The sequence below is a fragment of the Chrysemys picta genome, chromosome 6 (genome assembly GCF_011386835.1).
Source record: "Chrysemys picta bellii isolate R12L10 chromosome 6, ASM1138683v2, whole genome shotgun sequence".
Taxonomy (NCBI): Eukaryota; Metazoa; Chordata; order Testudines; family Emydidae; genus Chrysemys; species Chrysemys picta.
The window spans coordinates 38,460,660-38,485,320 of NC_088796.1; the positions used below are offsets into that span (position 1 = coordinate 38,460,660).

Genomic DNA, 24,661 nt, shown 5'->3' on the forward strand with positions numbered 1-24,661 from the left:
CATCAAGTTCCTCTGCTCATCAGAAATGCCTTAGATTCACAACTGACAATTGCAACTTCTGGTAGAGATCTTGAACACTTGCATTGCCCTTGAACTCTCACAATTACTATGGCCATGCTAGCAGTAGCCTTCAGGGATAAGACTCTGGGTCATCTCAATATGTAGTCTTTTCAGGAAGCAGCCAGTGCAGTCAATGTCCTTGTGGATGATGATAATGGTGACTTGGAACAAAAGCTGGCTGACTAGTTCTCCCTCCTCCCTTCCCCTTAAGATGCCTTCCTTTTGGGGTAGACATAGCATGAGCAAGGAAAGTGTTTATCTCCACATAGTATCAGCAAACAGGAATAGCTGATCTAGATCCATAACTACCTCTAAACCAAGGCTTTTACCAATACAACTACATCTGCAAAAATCACATAACTGGTATTTATACTGGTAAATATTTTAAGAATAAGCCAGCTCATAGAAGTCCTCTGTCTAATGCATGGGTCATAAGGGAATTAAATATTATAGGAGCAGGGAAGGGGTATGTATAATTCTTTGACATGCATAGCATGTGCCTAGTATGCTGCTTTGCCTCAAAGCAAATAACCAGTAAGTCTAGTTATTAATCACACTCTTAATGCCAAGCACTGGAGGCTTTGTGCCACCAGAATGATCACTACCTGTGGTTTACTCTACTTGTAGGTAGTAATTTTTTGTAACATTTGAATTGTGTGGGGGCGGGGGCACGTGGGGCGGGCGAGCATATTCCCTTCCGGCTCATGTGAACTTCTCACATGAACCTATAGAAATGGTTCTCCTTGTTCTTTCAAATTACCTGGATAGTTCTGGGGAATCAGACTATATCAACCACTGCAGAAGGACTGGCATTTGAGTTGGGTGGTGTTGTATGGGACGCACTCATTTCTTCAGTATGCCATGTGTTTTCACCTGGAGTCGCCTGGGTTTCTACAAAAGCTATAAGCTTTTGTTTAGTCTGAAAATGCAAATACCAATTATTTGCCTTGTTTAATTTCCAAACATTTCCCATTTCTGGTGGTGGAAGGGAGAACACAATACGTTGTTTTCAGACTGTTCTAATGATTCCTCAATGCTTGCCTTCCCTCCACAGAAACTTTTCAACTGAAACCTTTGCAGAAAGCCTCTCCTCTTCTGGCTAGTGGCAAGCTTCCCTTTTTACTTTTGGGAATTGTTCCTCCCTCCATTTGGAATATGGCATTGTTAGCTAAATTTAAATCCAGATCATGAGATCTATTACCATACAATAGAATGGGTGAAAAACACTAGTGTTGCATTCCATGCACAGATGCATTTTCTTACTCTACAGAACTTGCAATGGTCAAGGGAAAAATGTACCTAAGATTACTTTAATAAAAAAAAAAAAAAATGAAATGGCTAAGTGGAAGCCCATGTTTTGGATATCTAGGTACTTATAGGTTTCAGAGTAGCAGCCGTGTTAGTCTGTATCCGCAAAAAGAAGAACAGGAGTACTTGTGGCACCTTAGAGACTAACAAATTTATTAGAGCATAAGCTTTTGTGGACTACAGCCCACTTCTCCGAAGAAGTGGGCTGTAGTCCACGAAAGCTTATGCTCTAATAAATTTGTTAGTCTCTAAGGTGCCACAAGTACTCCTGTTCTTTTTTGTAGGTACTTATAAGTACAGCAAATAGAGGGAGAATATGTAGCTGTTTTACACTGAGCATGTGGATAATTGATATAAGACAAATCTAGAATGGAATAATCTCTCGTCCCAACGTGTAAGATTTTTTATACTTGTAAGTACAAATATGGTCTCTTCCTATAGGATATTACTGAAACTTAAGCATACCCACACCAAGTAGAAGATTTTTTCCCCCTAATTTTCTTCCTTAGAGTCCACTTTTGCTTTGAAATATGACCAGATAAAAATGGGCATCACCTACTCAGATTTGTTCCATGTATATATTCGTTCACATCTCCTTAATAAAATAAATGTTCACAACTTTGTTTTTCCTGTTAACCCTGCAGGACATAGTTCAGAGTTAGCTGGATTCTCTTCATCCTTGTGCATCAACAGAACTGTTCATTAAGTTGTGATCAGTTGTTCCTCTGCAATCTCACTGAATGCAGTAGGGTTACACAGGTCTAACAGAGGCATTACTTGGCTTTCAGGATCTCTATTACTACAAGTAATACGTGGGAAGGAAACAACTCAGCATGACTTGTAGATCTCAGGCTGAGTTTGAAAAGTTGGTAATTACAAAGCAATAAGATTTTTCTAAACTGAGCACTTGATGTGAACTTCGTTGAGACTCTAAAAATGGCATTGTGGGGCTCTACTTTTATAGCTGTTTTTCAAAATAGAACAGTGCTTGAACAAAATGTTGTATATTGGGCATTGCATGCTATGACGTGTTTCTGTAATACATGCTTGGTAGAAAGAAGAATAGAATAAAGCAGATACATATAAAATATTAGAACGTAAAAAGGGGTGTGATCCAATTCAGATAAATGCAAGCAATACAGAACCAAGCTTTACTGAAGGCTGGGTGGGAGTGGAGTGCATTAGGAGCCTGACTTCCCACTTGCATCTTGTGCAAGACCCTGTCGCAGTTGAAGTTTTTGCACATGAGGAGCACAGCATCTGCTCTGTGATGCACCAAGGGAGGGGTGTGGAGGAGGCATAGCTGTGGCATTGCATTAGCCTGCGTGGCATTGCACTAGCATTGTGCATCCGGGCACTTGTAATGTGGGAGGTTAGAGCTCCTGACTGGCTCCCTTACCGTATGTGTATGGTGCAATCTGGCACTAAGTAAGCTTGGTTGGGTTGCTCACACTTGCTGGAGCCCTCCCTAAGCTCCCCATAAAGCAGGGGTCAGCAACCTTTCAGAAGTGGTGTGCCGAGTCTTCATTTATTTAAGGTTTTGCATGCCAGTAATACATTTTAACATTTTTAGAAGGTCTCTTTCTATAAGTCTGTAATATATAACTAAACTATTGTTGTATGTAAAGTAAATAAGGTTTTTAAAATGTTTAAGAAGCTTCATTTAAAATTAAATTAAAATGCAGAGCCCCCCGGCGGGTAGTCAGGACCTGGGCACTGTGAGTGCCACTGAAAATCAGCTCACGTGCAGCCTTTGGCACACGTGCCATAGGTTGCCTATCCCTGCCATAAAGTATTGTCACTCTGCATCGACTCCTTCGCAGGCCTGTGTGAGAAACTTACAGATCTATCCCCTAACACACAACTGTGGTTGGAGTTTGCCAGTGTATCTTTTTCTTTCCATCTTCTGCTTCTGGGGAGCTTGAATCATCATCAGCCCCAATGGAATGGTTTAGTTTCTTTTTCTGTGAAGGGTGTAGCTGTATATGCTACTGTGTTCTTGGTTTCTAAACCAAGTGTTTCTTGTTTGGTGAGAGTAAAGCTCTTTAGCCCATTATCTATCTTGCTTCATCACTGCACAGAGTTGGCTGGCTGGTCTACGAAGTTATCTGGCTCTTCCTGTAAAAACATATTTTAGGATTATTACATCTGTTTGACATTATCAAATATGTGTATGGCACCTACTAGGACTTATTTAAGGCTGGCTGTTTAAAGGAACACCAACTTGAAATCTTCTATTTAAAGACAATAAAAGTAGCTTCAGATACATCATCTGCCCTCTGGTTCTCCTGCCAATTTGTGAAGTTTTACGATCACATCTTATTTTTTCCTTCCTCTTTGCTATGTTGAAGACAAATATTCAGGGGAAACTGTCTCACTGTACAGGGGAGAACAATAAAATTAATTATATGCAAAGTACCGTGATACATGACTTCAGTAATCTTGGATGTTTGCAAGAACAGGTAAAAACAACTTCAGATAGGCTTTTTTAAAGTTGACAGTATCGCTGTTCCTCAATCAAGCTTCAGACTTAGTTATCCCAGTCCTGTGACAGGAAGGGTGAAAAGCTCCCAGATCAAGTAACCCACAAGGACTGATAAATAAATTGAGCAGACAGATTTTTTGCCTCATGTCACTATTACATGACTATTTACCATTTGTTTAGTTTCTGGCATCTTGGCAGTTTAACAAATTACTGATATTATCCTATTAGCATTAACCCCTGTGACGCTGGTTGACTTCTGGGCTCAGAGTTCCTTTCAGATGCCATATTGTTGGGATTGCAGATCTGGTTCACCCAGTGCTCGCTCTCTTGCTCTTTTATTTTTATATAAGCATTTAAAAAAAATTGTGCAAACTTATTTTGAGATTAGAGCAGAGAACTGTGGTAAATTCTCTACTAGGTGACAACCAGTCATATAGGGTTTTTCATGCCTTCTGAATTAAGTCTTTACAGCAGATGCTTAGCTAAGAACTTCCAAGAGATTTAAGGTTAGTCTGCTCCACCATCCTTGCTAGAGCTCAGCAACCTCTTTGGGGTGTCCGTGGGAAGATAACTTCTGAGCATTGTCCGTACCGGTATAACAGTCACAAATTCAGCAACTTAGAAAAACTTGCTTTTGTGTAATTTGGACGCCACCTGGCATTAGATAACCAAATAATACATTTGGACTTGGTCACGAGGATGACAGAAGACAAAAGGCTGATGCAGGCAAGTGGTCAGCCCCTTCCACCTAACAGAAGTGGTTAAAAATCACTGTTCTAAATATGTGGTGGTTATGTGGGGGGCTCTGCATTTTAATTTAATTTTAAATGAAGCTTCTTAAACATTATTTACTTTTACATACAACAATAGTTTAGTTCTATATTACAGACTTATAGAAAGAGACCTTCTCAAAACGTTAAAATGTATTACTGGCATGCAAAACCTTAAATTACAGTAAATAAATGAAGACTCGGCACCCCACTTCTGAAAGGTTGCTGACCCCTGCTTTATGGGGAGCTCAGGGAGGGCTCCAGCAAGTGTGAGCAACCCAACCAAGCTTACTTAGTGCCAGATTGTACCACACACGTAATGGTGCAATGGTGTGTCTCTTATTTGGGTGACTTATGCTACATCACCAGAATCTGCCTCTGCTTCAAAGAATGTTTCTGAGCCATCATTTGGGAGTGAGGTCCCTTTTTCTGAGCAAAAAGGGCCTATGAAAGAAAGTATTAATTGCACACAATCAGCCGCCTTCTATTTTCTTTCCATGCAGTAACAATAAGAGGAAAAGACTGGGGGGGAGGGGAACCACTAGCCCTGTGGCTGCTTAATCATGAAAAGGTAACTGAAAGTATACTAGGGAAAGCCAGAGGACCAGACTTGGAAGAGGGCGTGAAATATCTTGTTGAATTTGAAAGTGTTGCCTCTTGAAAGCAGAAAGGAATACACCATCTGCACTAAAGATAACCAAATCACAAATGTGTATTAAATCCTTCAACCTAAAGGTTTGAAAAGCATTCCTGACCGCTTAGCAGGAATTATTTACAAGATGTTAGGAAGTACCTTTCCCCCCCATTTCCCAAAATTACATTGAGTAATTGCCCACACAACAGGCTTCATTGAATTACCAGTGGGATTTTGAAGATGTACGCAATGCTAGCAGAAATAATTAGTGACAAACCTAAATCTTGATGTTATGATGAGTATAATTTCTTTGTAAACAACTAGAAAAACTGAACGAACTGCAAAAATCACAAAAATGTGATAGTCTTACCCATAGGCAACTTTGACTGAACTGCAAGCAGCGTGATGTTGAATTTTAACGAACTAAAATCTCATAAATTTAGAATTGTACCTAAATTGACAGACTGTCTTAAAGATTGAGGAACATGCAAACGATTAAAAGGAATCTGCTTATTCTGACTTGACATTTAACCATTCCACTCAAAACATTCCATTCCTAACACATTACATTCCTTGACCATACCCCTAATACATTTAAAGTTATAAAAGCCCCTTATTTTCTGCTTAATCATTCAAAATTGGTGCACATCTACTCAGTGCAGTAGATTTGTGTAAAACGCTAAGTAGGCTGGGACTCAGAGTGGGAACAAGACTGCTAAGACGACCTTCATTAACCCCTATGTGCCAATGAGTCCTTCAGTGCTCTCCCTGCCAATATTCGTGCATTTCACATTAGCACTTATCAGCAGGGATCCTGGTTTTTGGCACCAAAGGGTTAATTAGTTTGACTATCATGCCTGTTTGAGAGCCTTCAAACTGAGTCCATGTATAGGTGTGGAAGATGAAAACCTTTCAAATTGTATTTTGGAGACATCTTTCACAATAAATGCAAGAACATGCTGCCTGCTCTAATTTTCAGGCAACAGTAATGAATTTTCCATACATCTCAGCTGTTTACCATAGGAACAGCTGACAAAAGTTCATGAGGCTTTCAGAGGTAAGGTGAGCTGGTCTTTGGGTGGAACAAAGGCCTTTGGTGCAGAAAAACTGCTGCGTGTGTTTTTTTTTTTTTTTTTTTTTTTTTTTTTAAAGGCACACAAATGTCAAGGCAGCTGGCAGCATGAGTGTTACAAATCAGAAATATATCAGGAAACGTCAGTTTCCAAAGTATGTTGTGGCTTTTAAGTGCAGGGAATTATTTTTCCCTCTTTAAAAATAACATGGCTATGATGGGGTTTTAGTGTTTCAGAACTCCATAATGCACCAAGAACTCTCAGTTCAAAGTCAGTGATGCAGCCACCTTTTTAGTTTTGTTTTTTGTTTTAAATTGGATTAAAGAAGGATGTTCCAACCATCACTATATAGTGCCTGTCACATTTCCCTCAAAATATGCACTTTGTTTTGGAAACAAGCTTTCCTTTGGAAACAAGCTTTCAGGATAATCAATGCCTCACGCTTGTGAGCCCATATTTTTATTTGCTTGCTTTTTAATACCCCTTCTTTTTCTCTTCACAGCCATGGTACATAATACTTTACACAGCTTTACTAGCACTTTTCTTCTGCTTAGACAACCTGAAAAAGATACCGTCTCCATTTTCTAGGACCATATTTTTTTTTCTTTGCTTAAATGAGTGGTTGCTCTGTGTATCTGAATCGTTTTCATCTTGACAGCTTTAAAAGGTATGGCACTCTTTTTTGTTTTTGTTTTTCCTGACCCACATCTTGAGAGATAACCATAGTACTCAAAAACAGCAGAACTCTAAGGAGAAATGTATGTTTTGCTCAAAATTACAGAACTTAATGTTTTCATTTGATCATTTAACTTTAGGGGAAAAAAATTTCCGTTTGGAGGGGGAAGAACGCTTACGAGGGCAAGGGAACTTAGTAGCAGTTCTCTGAAGTGTAGGAAACCCTAATACAACAGCATTATGCTATTACATGAGAACCAGTAAGCAGTATTATTTCACTGTCCTATCTAAAAGATTTGTAGAAAGTGAACTTTGCACAAATAGTGCAAGGCACCATTTAAAAACTCTACTTGTTCACTTGCCCAAAGTGAGTAACTTTATTTTGGCTGACAAACCATTTCTTTCTTTCATTATAACCATCATAGTAAAAGGTGAGCAACTAGACTTTAAGGGTTTTTTTTTTTTTTTTTGGTAATATACAGTAGTTGTATACTAGAAGTTACCTGTCTAACGGACTTAATCTAGATAGTGTCATTTTAACATGTACCATTGAATACCTGGAAGATTTATAGGAAAGGGCTATTTAATTGGCTGACTAGTTTGATTTCAGACAAAATAAGACTTAAGTGGTTAATTTAATATTTCTGAACTTGCTATTAAATGCTACAATATATAGAAATATCCTGTTCTAAATCAATTAACATACCCAAAGAAATCTTATTAGAATGTATTATGCTGAAGTATTTTTAAATGTTTTGTATTTGGTTCAGTCCTGAACAGCTGTGGAAAATCTCCCAAAATAATGCAGTGCTACATCCGTGTGTTGCATGAAATAGGCACTAAGCTTAGTTGCAGCAGTCTTTAGCCCTCAGAAATGCTTTTTCAGAGGATAAGATTTAATGTGTTCACTGAACAATCGAAAGCAAACTAAAATTGGTTACAGCTATTTTTTCTAAGCTCTTTACATTGCTTTTAAATTTATTCTGCTTTGCGATTATTCAACTATGCCATCCATAAACTGCAAGAAATTGTCATGTTTTAGGATCCTTTTCTTAAAGGGCATAGTGCATGCTTGCAAAGCTGTTGACTTAATAGGTCACTGGCTGATGTACATAAGCTTCTCAAAACACAATATGCTCAGCATTCAACCTTTGCAATAAAGATAACTAGAAAATTCAAAATGCTGTTTTACACAGGAGGACAAAGTTGAGCTGACTCTAACCTAGAGAGACAAGAATATGAAACTTGTTTGTTTGTTTTTTTTTTTCTTCAATCCGAGGAGAGCTTTGCATGCTGCAGAGGCAACACTTCCTGTACATTACGGATAAGTGAGCCTCTTGGCATTTAAGTGATCCAGAGCAGTATTACCTGAGCTCAGAAAAGAGTTCTGGGATTCCATCTGCTACCAATCTAGGCAGATACTCTTCATACAAACATGTCCTCTCAACTCTGGTCTTCAGACTCCTTCAAGTTTTTGCTCTGTCTCTATAAGCTGCTGGGGCATAGGCAGCTTACCTACAGGGCAGAGCAGGACCTTGCTCGGTGGTTGGGATGGCAGTTCAGGTAATGGCAAGTGAAGATCCTGGGATCAGACACCTATCCAAGGGTGAAGCAGGAGTCAGGGTCAAGGGGTCAAGCCAAAGGTCAGAACTGCAGTCAGAAATCAAAGCGTAAGCCGGCATGGTAGGCAGGGGTCAAAAAACAGAACAGGGCAGGTACTGCCTGGAGCAGGGGCTTGGAGTGAGGACTGGAGCAGGAAGTGGCAGTGAGAGCAGGGTTAGCACAGCTGCAGGCATAGTACACATTGAGCAGCCACTGTGCTGCTACTATGCTCAAGTAGTAGAGGCTGGGTCCCCTGACCAATCAGGAAGTGCAACTGTTTGGAAAGGGCTCATTGGGCCCAGCTGAGCTTTCTAGGTTGCCTACTGACCAGGCTGAGAGCCTGCTGTACCCTGACTGTCCCAGATTCCGCACCAGCACAAAAGAATAAGGAAACAAGTTCACGGTCTACACTGCATTCCCGGTTATAGGATCTTCCTGCGTGATGTGCACATAAAGCCTTGCACACCATGCTGGACAGAAAGGGTGGGAGAAATATCACAATTGTTCTCCAAAATTGCTAGCTGAATTAAAAACCGAGACTGCATCATTTTTGAAATGAGAACAGGAACTGCTCTGGGGTGGACTGAGTCTTGAAACGTGAAATGAAAGCTCTACACATCTGAGGGCCCTCCAAAAGCAGCATATTCAGTCCTTGAATAGTCACTGCCAAACAACAGAGAGTGGCGTATAGTAGGACAAAGTATAGAGCTGAGAGGCTTCTTTATCTCTGCAGATTTGGGGCCTGATTCTGAGTTATATTAAGGCCGCTTTACACCATTTGGCAATGTAAAGGAGCTTTAAAGTCTGCTTGGAGGCCCTTTGCATTGTCAGAGTGGTGTAAAGCAGTCCTAATGTAAGTGAGAATCAGGCCCTTAGGTGGGTTTTTAAATTTTATCCTAATGAGCTTAACTCATTTTCAGAAGTGACTTAGGCATTTAGTGCCAGATGCAGCTTGGCCGCTAGTGGGATTTTCAAGAGTGCCTAACTCCCATTGAAATCAGTGGAAGAATCCCACTAGGCACTTCTCTGCATCTTTGAGTGCTTAAATACTTCTAAAAATCTGGCCTGAAGTGGCTGTTTTTCTAGAGAGGTAGCTGCTGCTTGAGTAGTGAGCAACAGTGATAGAAATTGCAGGGGGGCAGGGGAGAAAGCAGAAAAAACCCTTCTTGCCCCCTTCCTCTTGAGCCTCTACCTATATTTGGCCAGGTACTTCCACCTTGATACTCAGTCCTTGCTGGCATCTTAATTAAGTTTTAGGGTTTTTTCCACCATTACAGTTCAGACCTATTGTCTCCCCTTTAATAAGTGAGTAGCTGATTGCCAGCCTTGTGAGTTTCAACTATTTCCCAGTAATTCTGTTTTTAGGATTCTTAGCCATCAGTCAAGTTGATAGGTTTCCCTGCCAATATTTGTCAAACTGAGATGCCAATACCTGTAAAAGACTTAAGAGCTAACCCTTTCTTCCTGAAATTTCTGTCAGTTAAAACCTATGAGTTGGACAATGATGGTAACAAAGTTGCATGTTTGCATGAGGGAAGGAGAGTAAGGCCTTCATAAAAGCATGGGTTTGGTCATTAAACATTCTTCCTTTCTCCAGTTCCCCAGTGCAAAGGAAGACCCAGGTCTTAATGGAAATTAGGCAGGTCATTATCTGTAAGCACTCATGCCTGTGGGAGGTTTATGCCACATATGGTAAGACAAGTCAGCTGTATGTAGGGTTGTAGAATCCTACTGCTGAAAGGAGGTAGCTATAAATAATGGAGGCATGAGACAAAGCTCTTGACACCTTAATTTTTTGGTTGGGAGCTGGGATCATTGAAAAAAATTGCGGAGTACTAGGAGGTGAAAAGGGTTAGTGCATCACAATAGTTAATACGACAATGTTTTATGGGCAGCTACCAAAATAGTATGTGCTACTAGTTGAAATGAGGTTCCTGTGTATATTTCCTCAGGTGACATTTGGCTATCAGCACTGAAAAAGCTTAAGTAAACAGAAGCATAGGTAGTAGGTACTACATCAGACCTTGAATTGATTTATACCTGGGCATGAAGCAGTCAACCCCTTAGCACATTCCATCAGTATAGGAAGCAGCAGTACATCTCCTCAGATGGCCACCATACACACATCCAACCTGTCCTCCACTCGCTACAGCGGCTTCCCATAGAATGCAGAGTCAAATTCAAGGTCTTCATCTTTTTCCTCAAGGTGCTTAGTAGTATAATCCCAGAGTTCCTAAAAGATCACCTAAATATCTGGGCAGAGTACTGTGGTTGAGATCTCTGCTCCTTGGGCAAAATAGAGCAGTCATCTACAAGGGACACTCCTCCCAACAAGATTCTAAGAACCTCACCAGCTTCAATTTCAAATACAAGGTGCGTTACTTTCTTTGTCTCGCACAGCAGACTTGTAATAAACAAATGTTTTAACTAAACAAAACAAAAACCTACACATGCAACTTCCCCTTTCCCTAGGGAGAAAGGGAAACGAGGTGAGGGGGAAGAATCACACACACGATGCTAGTGATGTCTCTTAATGCATCTCTGGAAGGCACTAAGATACCATGCTAATGACTGCAATCTAAAAACTAAAATAGAACTGAGGCATAAGTGGCAAGGAATTCCAAGTGTTACTAGTTTTGATAGTGTTATATCCAGTTGACACAGTACATATGGCATAGCAGTGCATTGTAAAATAGATGGCTGAATTAACTCTTCTATTTGTCAACAGAGGGTCTGGTGATGTCTTCATACATTACTCACTCTTTTAAAAAATGAGGGGGTGGAGATGCGTCTCCCCATATTTTGATGTTATAACATTTCATATGACCCCAAAGAGGGCAGTTGGTTCTCTTGATATGGAGACTACAGTAAAGAACATTTTTAGAAATCACTCTATCAATGGAGCATGTAAATCAGGATGATTAAAATAATTGATCTTAGTGAATAGGTGACCATAATGTTTGGTTTTTTGATTTAAATCCGATTGAGGCTTTATGAAACTGATTTGAAAATGTGTGCTACTGCAATTTGAGATTAAAATTAATTCTAAATTTATACACTTAAAAAAAAAAAAACTACTGGTAGGGTATTACAGTTGAATTTTACACAAGTGTTATAGGGTCAGATTTTACTAAGGTATTAAAGCACCTAAAGTTATAGACAGACATGGAATGGGATTTACAAAAGCTCTTATGCAAGTTAGGCACCTAACTTGCTTAGACGCTTTTGTTAATACCACTAAGAGTCTATTTGTAACTTTAGGTGCCTAAATATCTTTATAGATGTGGCTTCTCGACCAAGGAGAGAATTTAGTTGCTGCTGCTGCTGCTGCAGCAAGTGCTTCAGCAGCTACCTAACTTGTTCACAGGAATAGTCACATTGACTTCAATGGAACTGCAAGGATTTGGTATAGTACATGAGCCTGTTTTAAAATGGAATTGGGGACTGCTGTGTTGTACACTACTTTTTTAAAACGACATTATAGACTGAATTGTTTGGTACTGTAGTATCTGCAGAGAACGTGGTTTTGAGGTTTTTGTGTTAATTATTTAAATAGAAATCTTGTTTCACCTCAAACGGCAATTGTATATGAAGAGATTGCCTCATTTTAAAACTGATATTCATCTTCTAAAGCATAAGTGCAGGATCCATTATTCTTGTCTTACTTCATTGGATGGCCAGCAACTTTAATTAGTTTGTGGTGGTGTTTATTTTGGAGTAACAGTTTAGAAGCATGTGGGTTTTAAAATCCTCTTAGTTTAGGGCAAAGGAATGGTTGGTTTGGTGAGTGGAGTACTGTAATCTAGATAGATTAGGGAGCGGGCTGTGTATATGGCCAGTTGTAAAAGGTTTGAGCTTGAACTACCTTTGTGGTAACTAGGGGCTATCTTGTTATATCTGTGAAGCTTTGATTAATAACTTCCCAGTATACACATTTTTTTTTTCATGTTGTAGTTGATGTAGGTATTTAGGTCTAGCCTTTTCAAGCATTCTGCCTGTATACTGTAATTTAATCTATAGATCAGATTTGATTATATAGGTTTTTTAATTCCTATAATCTGTTGAGATTGATTCATTTTCAAAATAAGTGTTTAGATGCATTCTTGTTAGAAATGTCAACTGAATTGCAGTAATCTGTGCAGGACTAGAAGCCAGTTTACATTGTATATGATTGAAGTAACAAAGCAAGCATTTGCAACTACTATGAATTAAATGGCTAATGTCACAGCACAACTTCTGTTTTTAAACAGCTCCTGAAAGGCAGCTCCTGAAAGTGCTGACTGCATTGGGAATACTAAGATATATTGGGGATGGCAAATGATGCAAGTTTCATTATAAGGCTGTGAGTATTGTTTGTTTGTATTACCATCGTTCCTAGAAGCCCTAGTGATGGACCAGGCCCTGTTGTGCTAGGCACTGTACAAACAGAGTAAAAAGATGGTCCCTACCATAAAGAACTTAGTCAAAGTATAAGATAAGAAATACCAGGTGGCTACAGATTTGTCCCTTGTACTCAGTCTATGACACAGTATTTGGTCAGTATGATAAGGAGTGGTCTCTGCACAGCAGCAGCCTAACCATTGTCAAATTTATTATAGGCATCATGGCAAAGGAGAGTTTTGAGGAGGAATTTGAAGGAGGATAATAAGGATGAGGTAGCATTATGTATGTTTATGGGATGCTCCTCTCAAGCATGAGGGGCAGCAGGGGAGAAAGCACAAAGGTGTTAATTTGAAAATGTAACAAATGGATTATGTACTCTGACTTAGTGCTAATTCATGCACTGGTCCTTTTTCACTAGAATACTAATCAAGAGTTTTGAACTGAGTTTTGGAGTCTTGTGAAGATCTGTTTACATCACTGAAGACTTGATTGAAATCCCCATGCATTTTCACGTATGACACCTAGAGGTAGAGTTAAATGACAGAGGTGAAGACATAGCCTCCATCTATTTGTATTATGAAATCACTTTCTTAGGCTTATTGATGAAAGTGGACTCCAGTTGATTCAATACTCTTTACTGTAAGCCTACATAGGTGCTCACCAGGACTTTCGGTGGCATGCAAATGAATCGAAGTATACAGAAAGATGAATCCTATGTTTGAGTTACCTGGTCTGTCTGGAATACTATAGTCTTGGTTACGGGGTTATTGGAATCTTGTTTTGCCTTCAGAAGCGTGCAGCATAACATGTGACAGAGTATTTTTGTCTTATGTTATGAGGAAAGAAGACTTCATGGTAACTTAATATTGGTGTACATAATCATGAAAGAGACTGATAGTTGGTTAAAATACTGTGCTCATCCTGGTGAAGAGTTCAAAAACTAAGGGCCAACCTACACTATTGGGAAAACTTTTTAAATGCATACTGAAGACCCACTTTTAAACACATGGCATCAAGAAGTGATATTTGCTCTTACTTTTTTTTCTAAAGGAAATGTTCCCTCATGCTGTGAACATATCTGACTAAGTTTGTAATCTTACTGATGTACAACTATTCTTTCCTTCTCTTCCATGCCCTTGGTTGCTTTGTTGCCTCCTTTGATGCATCTTGTCTAAAACTAGACTGCATGATTTTTTTTTTGAGGGGAATGGGGGGTTGAAACAGGGATATGTATCTGTACTGTGAGGGTCTACCATACTTCATGAATGTCATGGTGGTCATGGAAGCTGTAAATTTGAATGAAGTCCATGAAATGTGTCCAAATTGAGTGGTGGTGTAGTCTAGTGCATGGGGCCGCACAGCCACTCGGTTTTGGTGCATCTATTCCCCTATGTCCATTTACAGAGGGGCGGATGTGCCAAACCTGAATAGCTTTGCATCCACATGGGTCAGGTTGTAGCACGTGGAGCAGGGAGCTGGGCCTAGTCCTGCAGGACAAGATGCACCACTGCAGGATGAGTACAGAAAAAAATTGGGCATGAGGAATTTGTGTGCTGGTTGATACCAGCAAGATCAAGGCTATTGCCTCTACCTGTTCCCCCTTTCCCCTTCCCCCTTCCTTACCCCCAGATGAGGAGGAGAGGTCATATTGTTCAAGTCAATACCAGATCTTCTGGAATTGCCTTGTTTGAGGGATGGTTACTAAGAATCCCACAGATTTAAAATGCAGCCTGTGTGGAAAAGGAAGAAGACTCCTGCTTTACTCTAACTATGGAGGAATCAGAGGGAGAAAATATATATGCCTATAGTTATCATTGGAGACCCAGCCTACCCCTTAATGCCATGGCTCATGAAGCCATACACAGGCAGCCTGGACAGTAGTCAGGAGCTGTTCAACTACAGGCTGAGCAAGTGCAGAGTGGTGGTAGAATGTGCCTTTGGACATTTGAAGGGTCGCTGGCGCACTTTACTGACTCGCTCAGATCTCCACCAAACCAATATCCCCATTGTTATTGCTGCTTGCTGTGTGCTCCACAAGCTCTGTGAGAGTAAGGGGGGGGAGATGTTTATGGCGGGGTGGGAGGTTGAGGCAAATTGCCTGGCCGCTGATTACGCGCAGCCAGACACCAGGGCAATTAGAAGAGCACACCAGGAAGCGCTGTGCATCAGAGAAGCTTTGAAAACCAGTTTCATGACTGGCCAGGCTACGTCGTGAAAGTTCTGTTTGTTTCTCCTTGGTGAAAACCTGCCCCCTTGATAGACTCATTCCCTGTAAGCAAACCACCCTCCCCTCTTCGATCACAGCTTGCTTTCAAAGGAAATAGTCACTATTGTTTAAAAATCATCAATTCTTGATTAATTGATTATAAACATAGGGAGAGAACTGACAAGGTAGCCTGGGTGGGGTTTGGGAGGAGGATAGAAGGGAAAGAAAAGGCCACTTCAAAAGTTCAAAATAATAAGCGTTCTTGGGCGTCTGGGTGAGGAGGCTATGGAACATGGTGAGGGGGGAGGCAGGAGCGGCACCAGGGTTTTTGCCACCTTGGGCAGCAGCGCTCCTCCTCAGAGCATTCGGCAGCGGGGGTCCTTCCGCTCCGCGTCTTCGGGGCGCTTCGGCGGCACCCCCCCCATCCAATTCTGTGGGATGATCGCTTTACCCCTCCCCCCACCGCGTGGCTGGCATCAGGGAAGATCCCTGCTAGCCAAAAACGAAAAGCTCAGTGCCAATGGCCCCCCACCCCACCCCTCCACCACCACTTGGCTAACTGCAGGGAAGGATTTCTTTTCAGCCACAGGCAAACAGCCCAGTAGGAACGGCCACCTCTGTCCCCTTAATTAAATTCCCATATTTCAACCCGGTTACCATGAACGATATCACTCTCCTGAGGATAACACAGCGAGATAAAGAACGGATGTTGCTTGAATGCCAGCAAACACCGGGACCATACGCTGCCAGGCTTTCTCATGCAATGATACCAGATTATTTGCTACTAGCATGGCGTGGTCAAGTGTCCTACCATGGAGGATGGAATAAGGCTGCACTGCCCAGAAACCTTGTGGAAAGGCTTTTGGAGTACCTCCAGGAGAGCTTCATGGAGATGTCCCCAGAGGAGTTCCGCTCCATCCCCAGACACGTTAACAGACTTTTCCAGTAGCTGTACTGGCCGCAAATGCATCCCAAGTCCTCAGGGCAAAGTAATCATTAAAAAAGCTTGCTTTTAAACCATGTTTTATATTTACGAAGGTACACTCACCAGAGTTCCCTTTCATGGCTTCATGGTCTGGGATACCGCGTTGGGAGGGTACTTCAGTCAGGCTGAGAAAAAGATCCTGGCTGTTGGGGAGAACGGAGTGCTGTGTGCTCTCCACAAGCTCGTCCTCATCCTCATCTTCCCCGTCCGTAGAATCCTCCAGCATGGCTGAGAATACCCCCTCCTCGGAATCCACAGTCGGGGTGGGGTAGTGGTGGCGGCCCCCCCAGAATTGCATGCAGCTCAGTGTAGAAGCAGCATGTCTGCGGCTCTGCCCCAGACCTTCCGTTTGCTTCTTTGGTTTTCTGGTAGGCTTGTCTGAGCTCCTTAACTTTCACGCGGCACTGATATGAGTCCCTATTGTGGCCTCTCTCCATCATGCCATTGGAGATTTTTTCCAAATGTTTTGGCATTTTGTCTTTTGGAGCGTAGTTCGCTATATGGGGAGAGGATTCCGTGTTAGCAGGTCAGATCCAGTACCTCCCATACAGTCCATGCTGGTGCTCCTCTTGCAAGGAGGCCACAGTCTCCAGACCACCGGAGCGTGAGAGAGCCGACACGGCACCGAGTTCGGCACCATCTCAGACCCACATCATAGGGCAGACTCCAGAGGAGCGCCCAGTCGGTGAGGAGTTGCAGGAAGAGGAAGACGCACAAAAAGGCCCTAACCTCTTCCTCCTCACCAGATGAAGCCGTGGAGGGCAAGACAGTGTTCGGCCCTCCCCCGATTGACCATCGGGCGCACCAGGAACAGCTCCGCCGAGTAGCCCTCAATCTGGGGTTGCAGGCGGAGGAGACGGTAGAGCAGGAGGACCCCATGGTTGACATCCTAAGCCCCGAGGGCCCCTCCAGGATCGCGCTCCCGCTCATAAAAACGGTACAGTCCAACTATAAAACAGTATGGCAAACACCGGCCTCCAGTGCACCAACTGCGAAAGGCGTGGAGAGGAAATACTTCGCCCCCTCTAAGGGGTTCGACTTCCTCTTCTCTCACCCAACACCCTGTTCGCTGGTCGTCTCTGCGGTCAACAAACGAGAGCGACATGGCCAGCAAGCCCCAGCCCCCAAGGCCAAGGAGGCAAAACGCTTGGACTTATTTGGGAGAAAAGTCTACTCATCCGGGGGCCTCCAGTTGAGGATCGCTAACTAACAAGCGATTCTGAACAGACACAACTTCAATTCTTGGGCATCAGTCTCCAAGTTTAAGGACTCCCTGCCCCAAGGTTCACAACCCGAGTTTGTGGCCATAGTGGACAAAGGGAAGGCAGTAGCCAAAACTTCTCTGCAGGCTTCCCTTGACTCCGCGGACGCAGCTGCCAGGACAATCGCGTCAGGAGTAGTGATGAGGCGCTCGGCATGGCTACAGGCTTCCGGCCTTTCCCCAGAGGTGCAAAACACCTTACAAGACCTTCCGTTCGAGGGTCAGGCTTGTTTTCGGACTAGACGGATGCCAGACTACATAGCCTCAAAGACTCTCGAGCAACCCTCAAGTCGTTGGGAATGCACACCCCAGTGACACAGAGGAAACCCCTTAAGCCCCAACCACCGCAGAGGCAATACCACCCTCGTCCTAGACAGGAACCGTACCACAGAAGGGGCAGGGATAACAGGCGTAGGCGTAACAACACGCCTAACCAGGGCCAAAACCACGGCCACGGCAAGCCGCAGCCAGGAAATAAGCAAGAGTTTTGAAGCTGCGATCAAGGACAGCGTACCGACCCTTATACCGGATCCTCCTCTGTTTCAGGGACCGCCTGTCCCATTTTTACCGTACTTGGTCCTGTATAACATCAGACCGCTGGGTCCTTCGCATGTTGGAGGCGGGATACACCCTTCAGTTCTCCTCGCCCCCTCCCTTCCATCCCCGTCCCTCTTCAGGGACCCCTCTCACAAGCAACTCCTCATGCAGGAGGTGCGGGCCCTCCTCAAAGTAGGAGCAGTGGAAGAGGTCCCTCCGGACCTAAGGGGGAAAGGGTTTTACTCCAGATATTTCCTCATTCCCAAAGCAATAGGGGGCCTCCGTCCCATTTTGCATCTACGCAGACTAAACAAATTTTTGGTCAAGGCACGTTTTCATATGGTCTCCCTTGGCACTATTATCCCATGCCTGGATCCGGGGGATTGGTACGCTGCCCTCGATATGAAAGATGCGTACTTTCATGTCGCCATCTGCCCAGCCCGCCGACGGTTCCTGCGCCTCACCATCAACCAACACCATTTCCAATTGACGGTCTTGCCCTTCGGCCTAGCAACGGCCCCGCGAGTGTTCACGAAATGCATGTCCGTGGTGGCAGCTTTTCTTCGGAAAAGAAAGATGCGGGTATACCCGTACTTGGTCGACTGGCTCCTCGCAGGCAGGTCGGAGGACGAGGTCCGCTCCCACATGGCACTGGCGTTACAGGTGTTCTGCAAGCTCGGTCTACTGGTCAATGTACCCAAGTCCTCACTGATCCCCACGCAGAGACTGGATTTCATAGGAGCAGTCCTGGACTCGGTGGTGGCACGGGCAAGTCTTCCAGTGTCATGGTTCTTGGCCATTCAAAGGGTCATAAGCTCCATGCAACAATTCCCCACAGCCAGATGCTGTATGCAACTCTTGGGGCACATGGTGGCTTGCACACATGTAGTCAGACATGCCCGTCTAAGACTCAGGCCATTACAGTTTTGGCTGGCCCAAACGTATCGCCCCAACAGAGACCCCTTAGACCTAGTAGTGACAATCCCAGCTCAGGTGTCGAACTCCCTCCGCTGGTGGCTCGATCAGCAGCAGGTTTGCGAAGGGGTCCCTTTCGCCACCCAGCAACCCACTCTGACGTTAGTAACAGATGCATCGTACTTGGGCTGGGGGGTGCACCTTGGGGACCTACGGACCAGGGCTTATGGTCCAGGGAAGAAAAGTTGCTTCACATCAATCTGAAGGAGTTAAGGGCAGTTTGCCTTGCCTGCCAGACCTTTCACGCTACCATAGAAGGCCACAGCATGTCAGTTCTGACGGACAACACTACCGCCATGTTCTACATAAACAAGCAGGGTGGGTCCCGATCCTCTCCCCTCTGTCACGAGGCGCTCCTCCTATGGGACTTCTGTATAGCCCATTCAGTCCACCTACTGGCAGCATATCTCCCAGGGGTCCAAAACGGATTAGCAGATTGCCTCAGTCGGTCCTACCACATGCACGAATGGACTCTGAATGCAGGACATCCTCTCTCAATCTTCCAGAGGTGGGGGTTTCCCCAGGTGGACCTCTTCGCCACCAAGGACAACAGCCAATGGCCTCAGTTTTGTTCATTCCAGAATCTCAGCCCGGGCTCAGTGGCAGATGCCTTCGCGATTCCATGGGGCGGGAGCCTGAGGTATGCCTTCCCACCATTCCCGCTCATCCACAGGGTCCTGCTCAAGACCCGCAGGGACAAGGCGACAGTCATCCTCATCGCACTGGCGTGGCCACGCCAGCATTGGTTCACGACCTTGCTGGAACTGTCCGTGACTGCTCCGATCACCCTCCTCCTCCACCATGACCTCATCACGCAGGACTGGGGTCACCTACTCCACCTGAACCTACCGTCGCTACGTCGCACGGTGTGGTATCTCTCTGGCTAAGTGATACGGAGCACTGGTGCTCCCACCAGGTCCAACAAATTCTTCTTGGTAGTAGGAAGCCCTCCACAAGAGCGACCTACCTTGCCAAATGGAAGAGGTTCTCCCACTGGTGTGAGCCTCATCATGTTCAGCCTCTGCAGGCCTCCGTCCCATCAATACTGGACTACTTGCACCTCAGGCATCAAGGGCTAGCCCCCGCCTCAATTAAAGTGCTTCTGGCTGCCATATCGGCATTCCACCCTGGAGAGTTGGGGGTTTCGGTGTTCTCCAACCCCACAGTAGTCCGATTCCTCAAGGGGCTGGAGTGGGTGTTTCCCTACTCGCACCCGCCGGTCCCTGCATGGAATCTTAACCTGGTCCTAACTAAACTCATGGGGCTGCCCTTTGAACCCCTAGCCTCTTGCTCCCTCGTGCACCTCTCATGGAAGGTAGCGTTTCTAGTGGCCATCACATCGGCTAGGAGGGTATCGGAATTGAGAGCCCTCACTTCGGAACCTCCTTATACAGTTTTTTATAAGGATAAGGTGCAACTGAGGCCGCACCCCAAATTCCTTACTAAGGTGGTCACGCAATTTCATATGGGACAAGACATTTGTTTACTGGTGTTCTTCCCTAAGCCCCATATGGACCCAAGCCACCGCAGCCTGCATACCCTCTATGTCCGTAGAGCCTTGGCATTCTATCTGGAACAGACCAGGCCTTTCCGCAAGTCGACGCAACAATTCATTGCCATTGCGGAAAGAATGAAAGGCCAGCCTATCTCGGCGCAACGCTTGTCAGCATGGATTGTGCTTTGCATATGCATGTGCTATGAGCTCGCCAACGTACCAGCCCCGGAGATCAGGGCTCACTCGACTAGGGCCCAAGCGTCCTCGGCGGCTTTCTTGGCGCAGGTTCCGCTCCAGGAAACTGTAAAGCAGCTACCTGGTCGTCGGTGCATACGTTCACAGCCCGCTACACGATCCCTCATCAGACCAGAGAGGACGCGGTGGTCGGCAGGGCTGTGCTTCAATCAATTGTTCCTTGACTCCTATCCTCCTCCAATGGTAAGCTTGTGAGTCACCTAATGTGTAATGGACGTGAACAATCACTCGAAGAAGAAAAAACTGTTACCTACTTTCCGTAACTGTTGTCCTTCGAGATGTGTTGTACACGTCCATTATACTTACCACCCTCCTTCCCCTCTGTCGGAGTCACCGGCAAGAAGGAACCGAGGGAGGGTCGGGCCCGCAGGGATATATATATACACACACGCTAGAGCGGGGCACCGTTCTGGCGGGAGGGGGGACCCTGCCGGCCCCACGGGAGCCGCTGAGGGAAAAAGTTTCCGGCGTCCGTGCACACGACGCACGCACACCTAATGTGTAATGGACGTGAACAACACATCTCGAAGAACAACAGTTACGGAAGGTAGGTAACCGTTTTTTCCAGTTCCTGCTCTGAATCAAGCAGAGCAGGGACTTGAGCCTGATTCTCCCACATTCCAGCTGTCTGTACTAGCTATTGTTTTGACCAGTAATTTCATCCTGAACCTGTGAAACCGTCCCAATAAAAAATTAATTGGAACAGATACATTCTTTTGAAAAGTTTAGGTTTTTAGTAATCATTTTCTGGCGAAAAATCGCTTAGTCAGATTCCCTACAACTTTGCTGGTAATGGCCTTGTAGACAGCGTTGTTGCTATATTCTTTTTACCTCTTGCAAAGTAGTGCATTTAGAACTTAATAATTAGTTAACTTATTTTTTGTAATGTTCACTTCTCTTGGATGCTGAATGTGATATTACCCATCTTTGTCATTTGCTTAGGTAGCGTTGAATCATTAAGACCTCTTAAGTTTGCCCTTTACAGTCCCATTGCGGTGTATAAATGTACTTGACACTTCTAATGGCTGAGGGTTTTTTGCCTCAGTTGTACCACTGATTAAATGACCAGCTTCTTTTCTCTTGGTGCTAATCAGAAATTTTGAAATGTACATTACTGTTACACAGAAACTCAGTTACAGATGAATGTCTGTTTTGTGTATGTAGTTAGATAACCACTTATGAATGATAACTACTCTAAAGTTTGTAAGAAAACAATCCATTTCCCTCAAGTTCTTTCTTTACCTGATGGTTTCTATATATGGTATAACTGTTTCTAACGACTGGTACATATGTCAGTACAAATTTTCACTCCTACTTTATTGATGGAGCTTCTATGCTGGGTCCTAGCTGCTGCATTCCTTCCATTCATTAGTGCATTGAGGTTGTGCTGCTTCAAACCTTAATCTTGCAATTCTAAACAGTCAGCGTTTCACGGCAGGTTAGAGCATGCACAATAGAATGGGTGGTGGCAGGCAATGGCAGAAACAAAGGTTTTGGTTAGTCTGATTAACGTAGTTTGTATAAAGATTGGAAAACATCCTGCACAATAAACTTCAAGGTGTACAAAACAAGTTGGTTTTGTCTCCCCCTCCCCCCGCCATGTGGGCGTGACATTTCAGAATAACAGTTTTTTGCACTTAGTAGAGGCTTGTGAAACTATTTTTTTTCAAAAAGCGAAAAAACAGCTGTTTTCCCTGAAACAATTCATAATGAAACATAAGGGTTAGAACAAGATTTGCCCCAAACTAATATATAGTTGTATATGTTCAAGCTATTGTGAAAGCTCACAGGGGTACTCTTTGCACTGTTGTGAGTCTTCGCCCAAATAGTTCACAATAGGAGTGCTAAGGACTTGTCTTTGTGCCACACGAGCAAATTAACTGAGATTTTTTCTTTAACTTGAAAAACCTTTGGTCTATTATGAAAGCACAAGGGATAGGGAGGTCAAAGTCCAATGTGTGTGTGTTTGTGCTCTGGTTCAGCCGGTTTTTTTTTTATTATTATTTTGAGCTAAGTATTCTTAATATGATTTTACATGGTTTAGAACCTAAAATTAAATAATGTTATAAGCTGTTTTCAGTGTGCTTTGCCATCTATTGGGTAGTGGGGGGAACCCTCAGCACTTCTTAAATAAGCCTTCATGTCTTGGGCTGAGTTATTATGGATTGCAAAATAAGGTATAAAAACTCGGTAATTATGTGTCCACACCATGCCAGTTTTGTCACCTCACCTAGTTATTAACACAATGTTTTGTTGCCCTCTTTCTCCTGTTGCATGTTCATACTAAGGCAGGAAATCTGTTTTTAATTTTTTTTGTAGCAGGCTGCAACCCTGAGCTGGTTTCTCCCATCTGGCCCTTTAAATTACTCCCCCACAGACTGGCCGTGAAGCCTCTGAAACAAAAACCTTCACAACAGAATGCTCTTTTCTCCCTAGCTACCTGTTCTGTGGGTGTTGGTTTTCCAGTGCTTTTTCATAGTTTGGAAACGGTCACCACAATTCAGTGAGACCAGGTGGGTGAGGTAATATCTTTTATTGGACCAACTTCTGGTGGTGAGAGAGACAAGCTTTTGAGTTTACACCCAGCTTTTCAGGTCTGTGTGGCTCGAAAGTGTGTCTCTCTCACCAAGTCGGTCCAATAAAAGTCACCCACCTTGTCTCTCGCTAATATCCTGGGACCGACATGGCTACAACTACATCGCATAGCATATCTCAGCCTCATTCTGTTTGGTCAAGGTCATAGGCAGTCCTCCTTTCTACTAGTCGTTCTCCTGGGTATGAAGGAAGAGGCAGATTATATGCTGCCCTACTTTCTGTCTTGGCTGGCTGAGAGGAGCACTGGTCCACCCTGCACTATAAGGTTTGTGATCCCAAGATCCTAAAGAGAACAGTAGCCTGTCTTTCTCTCCTCAACACCAAATGTTACCTTGAGACCTCTTCCTCTTTTTCAGCATCTGCCTCTGTCATTTCCTAAGTCCCTGCTTGCACAACTCCTGTAACAAGGTAACTTGGCTCGAGACTTTGTCCTTAAATGTACAGTATATCCCAGTACAGTTTTATACTACCTATCTTGCAAATGCACAGAATCAAGACAATTGGTAGTTCAACTCCTATTTGTAGTGTAAACTAACACCATTACTTGTATGGGGAGTCTCGGTAGAGAGGGAATAGTTAGGGAACACAACAGTGAGGTAAAGTGAAACTTGCTCTCGCTAGGCCCAAAATGTACACAATATAGGTTTCCAGAGAAGCGTGTGTATGTTGAACACAAACAAAGAAATAACAGGATGTCAAGACTATAGCCATGTTTAGAACTAGCACAAAAAATAAAATCAAGCCTTAGGCTGCATAAATAGAGAAGCATCAAATTGAAATCTGTTCTTAAGTAGAACTTTGTAAAGGAGTTGCTAGCTATAAAAGTTACAATTAAAATGAAAATCGTGTCTTTAAAAATAACTTAAGGCTAGTGTTGCCTAGATTTTTAGATGTAGCTGAACTTCTATCCCCAGGCAGGACCCTTGTAAGATAGCTTTGTCTTTGTAATGGAAACCTGAATTGTCTGATATATTTGACAACCTGGGGGGAGGAAAAAGACAATTCAGCAGTGTCTCTTTCAGACTCCTCTCTCTCTTTCTCTCTCTCCCTGGATTTCCCTTTTCACACTACTTGTATTCAAAGACCTTTGTGATAGCCACTATCCTTGCAGCAGAGAGAGACTGAATAGCTCTTTTTGGAGTTCATCAACACTGCTCCTTAATTAGCTATGTAGGAGTTGCCCTTGGGCCAAATGAGGCTTTCCTTCTTCAGGGGCTGAATGCACTGCTTCTGCAGTGTTTCATACCCCTACAGACCCAGGGAATAAGACCAAGACTGACTTCAGTTGTCCCAACCATTATTTTCTGTTTGTGTTAAGCTCATGTACGAAGTCCCAATAAGCATGAGAGATCCCATTGTGCT

At 43.6% G+C, this 24,661-nt stretch overlaps 1 protein-coding gene across 3 annotated transcripts in view; it reads left to right on the plus strand.

Moving 5' to 3' along the window:
- Positions 1 to 24,661, plus strand: part of ZSWIM6 (zinc finger SWIM-type containing 6) — a 162,680-nt gene that overhangs the window by 18,790 nt on the left and 119,229 nt on the right. The window contains exon 1 of one of the 3 annotated variants that reach the window (XM_005281040.4): positions 12,858 to 12,949. The exons of the other annotated variants lie outside the window; for them this stretch is intronic. The gene's annotated coding sequence lies outside the window, so the exon portion shown is untranslated. Of the gene's footprint in view, positions 1 to 12,857; positions 12,950 to 24,661 lie in introns of those variants that run through there. 3 annotated transcript variants of the gene reach the window in all.